The sequence below is a fragment of the Acipenser ruthenus genome, chromosome 35 (genome assembly GCF_902713425.1).
Source record: "Acipenser ruthenus chromosome 35, fAciRut3.2 maternal haplotype, whole genome shotgun sequence".
Taxonomy (NCBI): domain Eukaryota; kingdom Metazoa; phylum Chordata; class Actinopteri; order Acipenseriformes; family Acipenseridae; genus Acipenser; species Acipenser ruthenus.
In genome coordinates, this window is record NC_081223.1 from 1,099,208 (window position 1) to 1,112,204 (window position 12,997).

Here is a 12,997-nt window from a genome sequence, read left to right on the forward strand (position 1 = left end):
ACGCCAGCTTCCTGCCGACATTCAAAATCATAAAACACATATTTGTCTGTGGGTTCCTTAGGTTTAAGCAGTTGAATGAAGCATTTATGATCACTGTGAGGTAACAACACGGCTTTACATAGCTTACAGTAAGGAGTAAGACATTTATGAGTCTGTGGTTTTGTCGGGTCACATTTATAGAGAGAATAGCACCTTGTACAAAGTTTTAAAATGTCACACATAGAAACCTGTTTTTCACTGTTGGTTTTATCTCGGAGAATCTTATGCTCATCATAACAGAGCTGGGATCGACAATAACGATTGCAATCGTTACATTTTACCTTTACAGAGGACTCGCTGTTACAGGCTGGTGAAAAACACACATTGCAGTGTCCTTCACAGCGATGTCCCGATCGGTTACTATATGCTGTGTAACAGTAATTACACAGATAGGATGCACCCAGAAAACCTTTCAAGTTAACAATACCATAGAAATGATTCTCATGAAGAAACAGAAATACAGTTTTGTTTTTTGCTCGAGTATCTGTTTGGTGATTCAGGAACACATCCTTTTGAGGACATCTGTACCAGACCACAATTTTAACATCTAAGGCCTGTTCAAATTTATCTATGTCTACAAACGACACCATTTGATGTTCACTTAATCCCACACTCTGTTGAAGTTTTAAAGCCTCAGCCATACACGTATCATAGGCCCCCCTGAATTCTGGAAATAACAAGCTCAGAACGCTGTAGGCAAAACATAATTGATTGTCTCTGTTGTAACATATAATCAGATGCTTGGCTTTTTTTCTAATAAGCTCACTTTTCATTAAGGTCTGCAAACCTCTCCTAACACCACCTCCTTCTGGACACCTCACAACCTGGACAATCAACATCAAAGAGTCATCAGCCAAAATTTCACTATGACTTTGAAGGAGAGCTTCAATCTGACTGAGAAAATCGTCTAGACTTAAATTGTCTCCAGTCATTTTTACATACACTGGTATATCTAAGGATCCTGCTCGTAATTCAAGCTGCACAACGTCTGCAGGTCTTAGCATTCTAGAAACCTCACTCAACATATTCTCTAACGTTTCATGCAGCACAGTAAAAACTTCAGCGTAGGAATCCAGATCATACAGATGTGTAAAGTTAAGAGATTGCTTCAATTCGAAATTGTTAAACATAGGTCGTTGTCTACGCTGTACACCTTCCCCACCAATTCTATCACCGTCGCTATCGCTATGGGGGACCTGTAAACCAGAAGGACCAGCCACTTGATCATCATGTATTACACCACCCCCTGGGACTTTTATGCTAAAAGAATCATCAAGGCAACCCCCTTCGTTTAAGCCTCCCCCTATTTGTTTTTCCATATCACCTACACCCTCTATAGTACTATGATTTTCTCTAGACATTTCATGCAAAAGCTTATCCAAAGAGTCAAAATTGATCTGAGTCAATTTAGCACCATTAACAAACCCCGGGCACTGGGAATTATTGTTGTCTGTATTAGTGGAGTTGTCATTTATCGGGGGAGTATCTGTAGAAATTTCATCAATCAGAGCCCTGATTGACGGTAAAATATCTGCGTTATAATTTAAATCATTTAGTAGTTTGTCTAGATAGTCAAAATTCTCAAAACCATTTAAATTTTGGGGGTGAACAGTGTGTGGTATGCCACAGGGGGCTGGAGACATACTATGTGTATGGGAACCTATTGAGGGAACAGAATTTAAGGTATTTCGGGGGACGATTATAGAATTAACCACCGAATTTGACACAGTTTGACTCGGATCAATTGAAACCTTTTTATTTTTTTGAACACCATTCACAGCATCATCATTGTCAGAATCATCAACAGTAATTTCAATGTGTTTCCTTTTACATGTTTTTTTGCGATGTGGTTCCATTGTAACTCTACAAATACACTGCTACTGTTTTAAGAAACCCAGCGTTTTCAATAGGGTAATTAATGTTTGTATATTCTGAGCCACTTCTGGGTCAGAAACTAGGGCCCTTATAGCAGGATGTCTGTAAATGATCTGCTCTATAGTCATATGTACATGTTTCAATAGCTCAACGCTGTGATACCTAGCAGTAGTTGAAGTTGAGGGGAGCGTAGGTTTTAGCCTTTGTGATACTTTGGAGACTGTGGGGCTGCCTCTTGATTGTAGCGAAGTATGAAACCTTTCGGAAATTTTACGCGGCCTTTTAGACTTGGGGTCTCTGCTGAAGGATGTGTCGTCCTCGGAAGATTCGCTTTCCACAAGAAGTGTACGTCTAGTGGGCCGTTCTAAATGAAAATATGCCAAAATATACAATCAGACCACAAATACCTTAACAGATGTTTGAAATATTTAACATACTTTAAAAAAAAAAAAAAAAAAAAAAGCTTCATTTTAAATACACTTACTTTTGAGAGGTCTTTTTTCAGATTTTTGATGTTTATTGGGAGGCTCCAAGGGGGTATATGCATGTATAACCTGGCCCTCCTCCGAAGTACGGGCAACGTCGTTCCTTTCGGGTTTTCAGGATCTTCTAAAATAATATAATTGGTTGAATATGAATGTTTTAACCTAAAAATAATTAATATTAATTATGAAAAAAAAAAAGGATCAAACATATTTTATTAACCTATAAATACATTACTGTTCATACTTTTAGACAATTCGGAGTCTGACGCTAGGTCACTGAAAGATGTCATGAAGTACTGTTCCAGATGTTCAGAATCTTCAATATATTCTGCTTCTAAAAACAGAATGAATCAGATATGTTTTAAAAGGAAATCATAATAAAATAAACAATGTCTAACATGTAATATCATTCAATCACTATATATATATATCAAATACATTTATGTATTTGTTATTAATAAAACATAAACAGACTAATATGTCTACTATTTTACTCACTTTTATGCGTTTCTGCTATCACTGAGAAATTATTTAAAAAGTCCTCAGGCACGACTAAATTGCGTGGTATCTCAAGGGATATGCTATGGCCCGGGATCGTATCTGCAATTTAAAAGGAGGTATTTAGTTAGACCATAAAAAAAAAAAAAAAACCCTCGCGATATTTTGGTTTAACAAATGAAAAAACTCACCATTCTGATTCTCCAAAAACCAAGTTGGGGACAATGGAACGAAAGTAGGTGAGAGGGGAACGACCGTAGGAGGCTGTTCAATTACTTCCTCCTGGTGTGAAATTAAATGTTCTTCAAGAAGTTCCTGGATATCTATTAAATATGAAAATATATAATTTTAAATAAATAAATAAATAAATAATAATATTCATGACCACATAAAATAAAACACATGCCTTAATTCACCGTGTTAAAGTGTGTATTTATAGTGTTCATATATCAGTTACATGCCTCATCTTAACTCTTAAAATAAAACCAGCATCCCAGACACGCGGCACCGTCTTCAATCATAAGCAGAAATAAACCGCGTCTCAAACATTTTTTACACAACATCTAACATTTTACAGCCATTAAACAGACCACTCACCCTTAAAAAATACCGGATACCTTGCATCACAGACACACAACACCGTGTTTAGGCCGTAATAACTGTGTCTCAAACATTTTTTACACTACATCTAACTTTTTACCGCCATTAAACAGATCAAAACAAGCAAACAACAGGGTACGTTGCCTCACAGACACACCATATATTGTTCGTTCATAAACAGAAATTAAACCGCGTATCAAACATTTTTTACACAGAGTTAAATCAGCATTTAAACATTAAACATAGGACATACCATTTAGAACTTCATTGTTGTGGGTTGAATCTCCGTCCATTTATGAAGTGGGTCTTTACGGGATAATGTTCGTGAGAGGAATCGTCCTTTCCAGAAGTGTAAATCTTAGCTCTGTACGTGGACGATTTATACTCTCAAGATCAGCGGCAAATGCCTTTGTACCCACATGGGGGCCGGATCAGGCCGGATCAGGAAAACCTATCAGGGGAGATAAACACGACACCTGAACAGAACCTAGACTAGCTGGCGCTTCAAATCTACCCATCCCATATCTCTAAAGCAGTTATTCCAAAAACACACGTCATATTCTCGATATTATGCTGAAATTATGTTTTATTATGCTTAAATCACGTTTTTATGGGTATGCCGTTAATAACCAAGAATTGGTGAAGCATATACATATACTTGTATGTTTTATAGTTAAACGCGGGCTTAGTTTTTTTCTATACTCAGTATTACATGCAAAAAATATTCTCATTCGTTTTGTAAACGATTTTATACAATCTGTTTTATAACATGGATCATTTTAGATACACGTAAAGGAGCATTACAACAGGTTAGGGTCTATATTCGCCGTTTTTTTTTAAAAAAAACATAACGTTGTACTATGCTCACACATAGTTTTAAATCTAAAACAGTAAAAGCGTGTTAATGATTTGCACCATCGTCAGATTAGTTTGACCGTGTATGAGAAGCTACTGGAGATTATCTTGATGGGAGGCTATTCAAAAACGGGCATTGATAAAACACTTAAATAGGTTCTCTTATTTTATTTTGCAATATAACACCGATTTTTCTCTTATTTTATTTTGTAATCGTTATGCCCCAAACTATATCCAGTTTGAAATACCATGAGGCTTTTTGCCCCTAGCAGACTAACCGACGCCGCGGTGATCACCGATCCATGTTTCTCAGCGGGGTGTCATCCTTTAACATACGCTATCTGTACTTTTAATACACAGCGGCGCCAATCTGTTCCTAACGTGTAAAATTGAATAAAAAATATTTATCCCCTATATGTATCTATATATATATATATATATATATATATATATATATATATATATATATAGATATATTCACATTGAGATAACATCATGCTTTCCAACATCAGCAAACATTCCGCCACCCTAAGTCTGATATGTTAAAGAACTAGACTCAGGGGTGCCACGATTCTCACCTCACAAATGAATTTCGGTTTTTCAGACACGCAAAATACCCTACAAAAACCGTAGCACTTATTCCTTAAGACATGTTAAACTCTGATTTATTCATTTACATATGTGTTTAATTTTCCTTCATTTGTTTCCTGCAGAATCATTACATTTTGTTTTTATTCAGTTATATTCAATTCCATAAGTTTTACGGGTCCTGCGCGAATAACCAAGCTTTGCAATAGCATATATTATACATGGTTGTTTGTTTATAGTTGAACGTAGGCTTAGTTAAATCTACTTTCTTTACGCGGTAATACAGGCGTAAAATGTTCATGCAATATATTTTAAATACGTCTTTCATTTGAGCATTTTTAATTTTACTAGCGTCAGGATAAAAATGCTCTCATTTTATCTTTTTAAAAAACAAGCAAACAAACAAACAAACACAGACAACCAAACACGCTTAAACAGTTTTTATTTATAGAATTGATTCCAGGTTTTAATCTTAACAGAAATATGCCCGCTCCTTAATATATATATATATATATATATATATATATATATATATATATATATATATATATATATATAAAGTCTGTATATTCATTTGAAATAGTCATCGCAGTGTCTACCATGCTGAGACCAAACCTTTAGGCATTACAAATCACACATTTCAAAAGCCTTCTCTGCAGGGGACCTTCCTCTAACAAATAGGTATCGGTGCTTTTTAGTACATCGAGACGCCAGTCTGTTCATTGCGGGTGGTTATGTGTCTGGGAGTGTCTGTGTCTGCGTGTGGGGCTGTCTCAGTGCCTGTGCTCATGTGCGCGCGCATGTAAGTGTACCTATAGGAAGTTGTGCGCATGTTCGAAGCCCTAGGAACCGCCCCCTATTTAAGTCACAGAGCGAGTTTGCAGTCATTCTTCTGCTAAAGTTTGATAAGTGCGGTTGGCTGCAGTTGTCTGCGAGGGAGAGAATTCAGACTGTACTTAAGCGGTTGTCCTGGGGAGTTTTTTTTTAAACGGTAAGAGAGAGAGCTTTTTCAGAAATTGTACTTTGGTAGATTTTTTTTTCTTTTGTTTTTTTTTCTTTTTTTTTATAAATATTTAATTTAATATCTGTTTTATTTTGTGATACGCTGTTTTAAACTTTCTTTTTCATTAAGTGTGTGTGTGTGTGTGTGTGTGTGTATATAAAATATAAGGCGTTTTCTTTTTTGGTTTTTCTTTTAGCTTTTAATAACTTCTTTTAAACTTTCTCCTTTTTCATTAAGTGTCTTATGTAAAAAAAAAAAAAAAAAAAGACTTTAATGTTGTCTGCACAAAGCATAAGTTAACATAAACATTAATGTTGTATGCACCAAGCAGAAGTTAACATAAGCATTTATAAAACATGGGTACCCACTATCCCCTGATTACATAAATAACATATTAAACACTGATTTTTGTACATATCTTATAAAAGACGTGCAATAAGTTTATAGGCAAATATAAGCCTATATTCAATAAGCATATCTGTCTTGTAACAACCATAAAATCCACGCCCCCCTCATTATATATTCATAAATTCATAAATCCACGCCCCTCATTATATATTCATAAATTCATACCTATAAGGTCAAAAAAAGGTCAAAAGGGTCATAAATTAGACTTTTGACATAAGCTATAGTAATATTACTACTCCAATCCAATTAAAATTCAAAAATCATAAGTGATAATACTGAAAAAAAAAATAATCAACACATTCGTCACCCGTGACATTACCACCACTGCGATCTTGAAAATGTTTGTATGCCACAGACGGAATGTTTGGCATCTACAAAATGTCTAGCGAGTGGTGGATGAATATATTTTCTCCTAATTGAACTTTTATGCTTGCTCATTAATGTGCAATTGTAACTGTCTAGTAGTTTTACCATCATATTGCAAATGGCTAGGACAAGAAATCACATTAATGACATGAGCTGAAGCACAATCACTTGTAAGATACTGTACTCTTTTTTTTCTTTGTATGGCTTGTGCATTTTCTTAGTTTTAAATGTATTATCACAGGCGGTACACTTACGATTTGGAAAAAATCCAGTAGATTTGTCCAGTACACCTAGATCTCTCGAACATCTAAACAAGTCAGCCCTTAATAAAGACCGTCCGTGTTCATTTCGGCGTTTATGACATTGTCTATACACAACAGCTCTTATGTAATCCTATTGGTATCGAATCGATCGCAATTAATGTGTTCCATGTTTCCAGTCAGTTTGATAGTTTTAATACTGTATTACATTCTGAATATGAATAGAGCTGAATTATTAATTGTAGATAATACTTAGAATACCAGATACATATTTAGCAATAAAAAGCAATACATGTGATTTATTTAATAGTCGTTCATTATTTTGTGTATCAGCCGCCACACAAAGCTGAGCGCAGTGCGGTATACTGTAATGATGCTCCAGTCAGTCTGTCCGGACTGCACCTGAACCATGTTAAAAACACGAAGCCCCTAATAAGCTAATTTGTAAAAGTTAGTAAAGAATTGCGCTAATATAACGAAGCTAAATTTGAACTCCTAGCTGGAGCAACGAGAGAGGGCGAGAGGGCGGGGTAGAGAAGGAGGGGGAGACGCTGCTAGGCAACCGGCTCGTGAACATTCCACTCAGCTGAGCAGAGACCGTTAGGATTTAAAAATGCGAACGTTCCGAGCGGCGTTAGGCGCTTCGTTAAATTAACACACCGTTGCTGGCATTTGAATATAACCATATTTTAAATACTCAAATAGGACTGTATTAAAAAATATATGTTTTTCAAAGTAATATGTTATTTGGAATATTAAAACAATCAAATTAAATAACACATGTTTGGACACCAAAATATTGTTCTTCCTCATAACGTGTTAGAAAATGTAAACAGCAGTTAGAGAATGCCGAAGTCGATCATCCTAGCATGTTAAACGAGGGCATTTCTCCTGTAAGCTGCGTCTAGTAATAGATGGTTTATACTGTTCTCAATGGTCCGCATCCCAGCCTGAGACCACGATCCAGTGGTCGACGGAGATGTTTTTCAAAGTAATATGTTATTTGGAATTTTAAAACAATCAAGTTAAATAACATGTTTGGACACAAAATATTTTTCAGTGACGTTAACAAGTAGTCTGTTTACAACAAAAATGCAATCTGTGTTAGGAACACTATTTTAGTCCGATTTAAAATGGAAATTAAAATGGTATTGAGTGCTGAAATGTATTATTTTTAAAAATAAGTAAAATTGAACTGTCAGAATTGGGATTTGAACCCACGCCTCTATTCAGAGACCAGAACACACAATTCTTTAGAAAGACAGAGTCCTTGAGTCTGGCGCCGTAGACCACTCGGCCATTCTGACAAGCTGTGTTTGTTAATGTAGAAAACCGCATTATTTATTTCAGCACACTATGGTGTATCAAGGCCCGTTTGGGTTTATTACGCACATACCAACTGATGCTCCATGAATGATGCTAAGACAATTCTAAAAAAAGAAACAGATTGAAGCCAACCCAAAAAAGTAAGATTATTTATTTGAGTATCGTTATAGCTATAAACGATGCATGCTTTTTACAATAGCAATTGCTATTTGACAATGACCAATAAGTAATTTTGTTGCAATACTGTATACAATGTGAACATAATCAGACTTTGCTCCGTTGTCTCGAAGAAACATCTTCAATTTGTATTTAAAAAGGACGCCCAACGTGGGGCTCGACCCCATGACCCTGAGATTAAGAGTCTCATGCTCTACCGACTGAGCTAGCCGGGCTGACTGGTGCTCGTTTCTTTCACTGTAACCAACTGAGCTATTAATTTGTCATCTTATTTGAGAAAATAGTGAATGACAGAACCAAAGATTCCAAATAAAATCCACTGAACTGTAGCTTTCTTATCATAATGAAAACAGATTACACATGACCACAGTTCTGTATCAAAATTTAGTCGTAAGTATATGGTTTCCATTGTAGCTATTTACACACACTGCTCTGTTGTCTCCCAGGGTGTTATCTAACAAAACGACATATGCTGTGCTGCCATAATTTATTACATAGACTTTCCTGCCCCGTGTTGCTTTCTTCTTAGATGTGATCTCAGGTTCTGCTGAGTTCTGCTCCCTCGATCTCGTTCTGCAGCAGCTCGCCTTGCTCATCACTCCCGTATGCTTTGGTGGATTAACAGGTTGGTCTCTGTGGCGCAATCGGTTAGCGCGTTCGGCTGTTAACCGAAAGGTTGGTGGTTCAAGCCCACCCAGGGACGATGTTTTTTGCATTTCTTAATCACATTAGAAAATGGCACTCTGATACGCTGTTATTTCATCCAATTACGCTGAAGAATAAATGTGCTCTGTTTTTTTAGTTCAAAATAATAGAAAACAAATATGGTCTTGTTGTTTGCCGAAACACGGGATCGAACCAGGGACCTTTAGATCTTCAGTCTAACGCTCTCCCAACTGAGCTATTTCGGCTTGACAAGACTGATGTTTCGAGATAGCATACTTTTGGCAATCCAGTAAACCTGTAATGAGAAAAGTTCAACAGCTCGGCAACACCATAATAGAATCCGATGCTTTTACAAATGCGTTTCGAAACTGTTACATTTTCTCCCAAATGCGGTTCTCAACAAATGTTTTTTTTTTGTATTCCTTCCAGAGTAAGTCCAAAAGGCAAACACTGGAACTGGCCGCCTGAAAGTGCAGTGCTTGAACTGCCTCAACAAACGCTGAGCTCTAAAACGTGTACACTGAAAGTCTATTGACATCTTTAATACAATCATCTGTATTCCAATAGCGGTTAATCCACAGGGTGATCAATAAAGTGACTGCTGGCTTAAGGCGCAGCAGCAGGAGCCAGAAGATTGCAGTAGTGAGGCACAGACTCGCATTGCCTGTTAAAGCTGCCTGGTCGCCATGGCAACTTACCACTCCCAGGAGTCACTCGATGAGGCGTTGCCGTGGTAACCATGGTCTGTGAGGCGCCGGTGTGAAAGAGTTGCAGTGCAGCGGTGACGTCGGAACAGTCTTTCTGATGAAAACGCAGAGCAAGCTGAGAATGACGCTGCGCTTTGAACGGCGCAGACTGAGCAGGTAGGAAAATAGCAGATACTATCTTGAGAGCGCTGAGCAGAGAAATGGCCTGCAGTGAAAGAAACGAACAAAAAACACACATAGACAAGGAAGCGGAAATAGTGCTGGGTTAAAGTAGAAAGAGAGAGAGATAGACAGGAGGGGCAGCCAGTAAAATACGTGGAGCAGCGCTGGCCCTGCCCTAATAATTGACGAGGCGAGCGCTGGATTGTGTGATTGGCTGGAAATACTACAAGAGGCTGAACTGGGATCAGCTTCCACCCGGAAGAGATCGCGGACGCCACGGAGGGAAGGAAAGACAGGCTAAAGAAAAGGATAAAGGATAAAAAAAAGCAACGCAAAGCGGGAGAGAGTCCTCTACGCCATCCTCTGAATTACACCTAAACGCTAACATTAAAAAGGACCGGCCCTTAGCAGCAGTGTGATAACATGGCAAAACAAAAATCAATATCAAAAGAGGTGCTCAACACAATCCAAACATTCAAGTGAAAAAATAAAGAAAGAAACAACGAAACGAGTCTCAAATACAACGTGTCCCAACAGGGAAATAACACAAAGCAAAACACATGAAGTGCACTTCCAGTAAAGTAATTAACTGCTATCAAGCTCTGGTACTTTAAACTATAGACTATCACGACTAGTTATTGTATTTCTTGCGCTTATTGTATTACTTGTATTGTAACACTTGAAATGTATTTGCTTACGATTGTAAGTCGCCCTGGCTAAGGGCGTCTGTTAAGAAATAAATAAATAAATAAATAAATAAATAAATAAATAAATAATAATAATAATAATAATAATAATAATAATAATAGCCGTGATCTGTTAATCAAATGCACAATCAAACAATCACCTTCGAATTACTAGTTTAAAACACACACATCATTGTGGTTACAACAACCATAACAATAGTTAAAAGATAAACAAAAGCACGAACACAATACACCTTCCCTAATACGGAGCGTGGAGGCTAGAGTTGTTAGTAGTAATTTGAATTTGTTACTTATCTCTACAGAATACTATAACTGTAGATATCAAGATCACCAATAACACAACCGGCAAAAACAGAGAGAACGTCTCAATGCAATCACACGGAAGCGAGTTTTCAAACACTCACGACAAAACCACCCAATAATCCTAGCGTCTCCTGTTGCCTCCACACTCCGTTCACACTAAAACAACTCCTCTCTAATAATGATTGATTTGGTTTAAATATGTTTGGTACAAAGGGGAGACAATTAACACTTAACAAGCTGCCGGTATGTTCTCAATTGGCACTTGTGTTCTTAAAGGCATAGCGTGCATTTACATTAAATAGGTTCTACAATGCAAAAGCAAGTTTTGGCATTTTGGCCTCGTCAAACAAGCTCGAGCCACAGCACAGTGTTGATGCACATATATAGACAATCTGAATTGCTCATATCAAGCTGCGATGTAGCCTATGAGAATAAGGGACATGATTCAAGGGGAATTAGCTCAAATGGTAGAGCGCTCGCTTAGCATGCGAGAAATAGCGGGATCGATGCCCGCATTCTCCAAATAGTTTTAACGTATCTGCGTATTTAGTCCCAACGCATTATGGAGATAAATACAAAGTGTGACAATTCTTTGTAACAGAGACGCCCGCCCTACATGTGTATTTTAAAGCAGTCTCCTACTTTGTAATATTCCCCACACTGAAAAACTGCAGTGCGCCCTCCAGCGTATGTCTTTCGAGAAGCACAACTTAACAGTTAAGTCTAGATGTAACGTTTCAGATTACATAAACACACCTTGTGTTCAGATTTCATTTTTTAAAAAAAATGTATGGGTCCGCTATGGGTAGAGGCAAATAAGCTGCGTACCTGCCGTTTCTACACTTTAACATTTACGAAATACACACACTAAACTGAAATGTAATAACAGAAAGTCTTGCCTTCAGTTAATATTTTAGAAAATCTACTTTGCTAACAGAAGAAAAACAAGCTAGCAGAGAATGGTTTCGATCCATCGACCTCTGGTCGATGGGTCCAGCACGCTTCCGCTGCGCCACTCTGCTACAGCTGCCTCATGACTGAATTACCAAACAGAAAAAAAAACTGAACTCATCGTTTTAACCAGCCACACGGCAGCGGCCGGGCCAAACCATGGAAACGATGCAAATCAGAGATACGGTATGCAAAGTATGCAACTTTATCTCTCTCTCTCTCTCTCTCTCTCTCTCTCTCTCTCTCTCTCTCTCTCTCTCTCTCTAATATAAATGTAATGTTTTGCACTGTAAGTCGCTCTGGATAAGATCGTCTGCTAAATGACTAAACTGTAAATGTAATAAACGGGGTGACGTTATCTAACTTTAACGAACAAACTCGCCTGGATAAAAAGGCACAGCAACACTGATGCTACTAATCATGCTCGTTATTTGGGATATTATTCAATCTAACGTTAGCTAACGTTACCCAGTTGACTACATTAGCTAGGTACCGGTGGTGCTTGCTAGCTGGCTAGATAACACTAGCTAGCTTCTAACATAAGTTAGCTAACGTTACTACTTCAACTTATCTGGGGGGCGGCTAGCGTAGCAAGATATGTACAAGCATTGTTGGGTCAAGTCGTTGTTTTTTAATTTTTTTATCGATACTACTGCTAACTTACCTGTCCTCTCATTCGCAACTCGACTTGCTCTCAAAAGCGCGCTCTCGTTTGCCAATGCGTTGGCTGATGACGTTTCCAACTCATTTTCTATTGGCCAACTGACCACGTCAATCAAACATCGAATTTTCAGGCAATGCGATCCAATCTGATCTGGTGTGCGCGGCTCCGGGCAACTTCATCCTACAGACTACTGAACCAGTTCAGATGATCGCTGGATACACAATAAACAATTTGACAATTTCACAAATAAACCCGTTTGTGTTCAAACCTATGAGAGGTGGAATGTAATAAAAATGTGAACTGCAAAAGCCAGAGCGTCAAACATCAACGACAAAGTTCAACATTTGAATTGAAATA

General features: G+C 37.6%; 1 long non-coding RNA gene and 3 other non-coding genes across 4 annotated transcripts; 1 reads left to right on the top strand and 3 right to left on the bottom strand.

Annotated features, from left to right (window-relative positions):
* Nucleotides 1-2,643: 2,643 nt before the first annotated feature.
* LOC117969375 (uncharacterized) lies at nt 2,644-3,257 on the bottom strand. The gene is made up of 3 exons (XR_009310278.1): nt 3,089-3,257; nt 2,898-2,999; nt 2,644-2,733 (listed from the first exon to the last, which is right to left on the bottom strand). It is a non-coding gene; the product is annotated as an uncharacterized LOC117969375 (long non-coding RNA).
* A 4,916-nt stretch (nt 3,258-8,173) lies between these two features.
* trnal-caa (transfer RNA leucine (anticodon CAA)) lies at nt 8,174-8,284 on the bottom strand. Its single transcript has 2 exons — nt 8,247-8,284; nt 8,174-8,219 (listed from the first exon to the last, which is right to left on the bottom strand). It is a non-coding gene; the product is annotated as a tRNA-Leu (tRNA).
* An 825-nt stretch (nt 8,285-9,109) lies between these two features.
* On the top strand, nt 9,110-9,183 carry trnan-guu (transfer RNA asparagine (anticodon GUU)). Its single transcript has one exon. It is a non-coding gene; the product is annotated as a tRNA-Asn (tRNA).
* Nucleotides 9,184-9,318: 135 nt separating this feature from the next.
* trnaf-gaa (transfer RNA phenylalanine (anticodon GAA)) lies at nt 9,319-9,391 on the bottom strand. The gene has a single exon. It is a non-coding gene; the product is annotated as a tRNA-Phe (tRNA).
* Nucleotides 9,392-12,997: the final 3,606 nt, after the last annotated feature.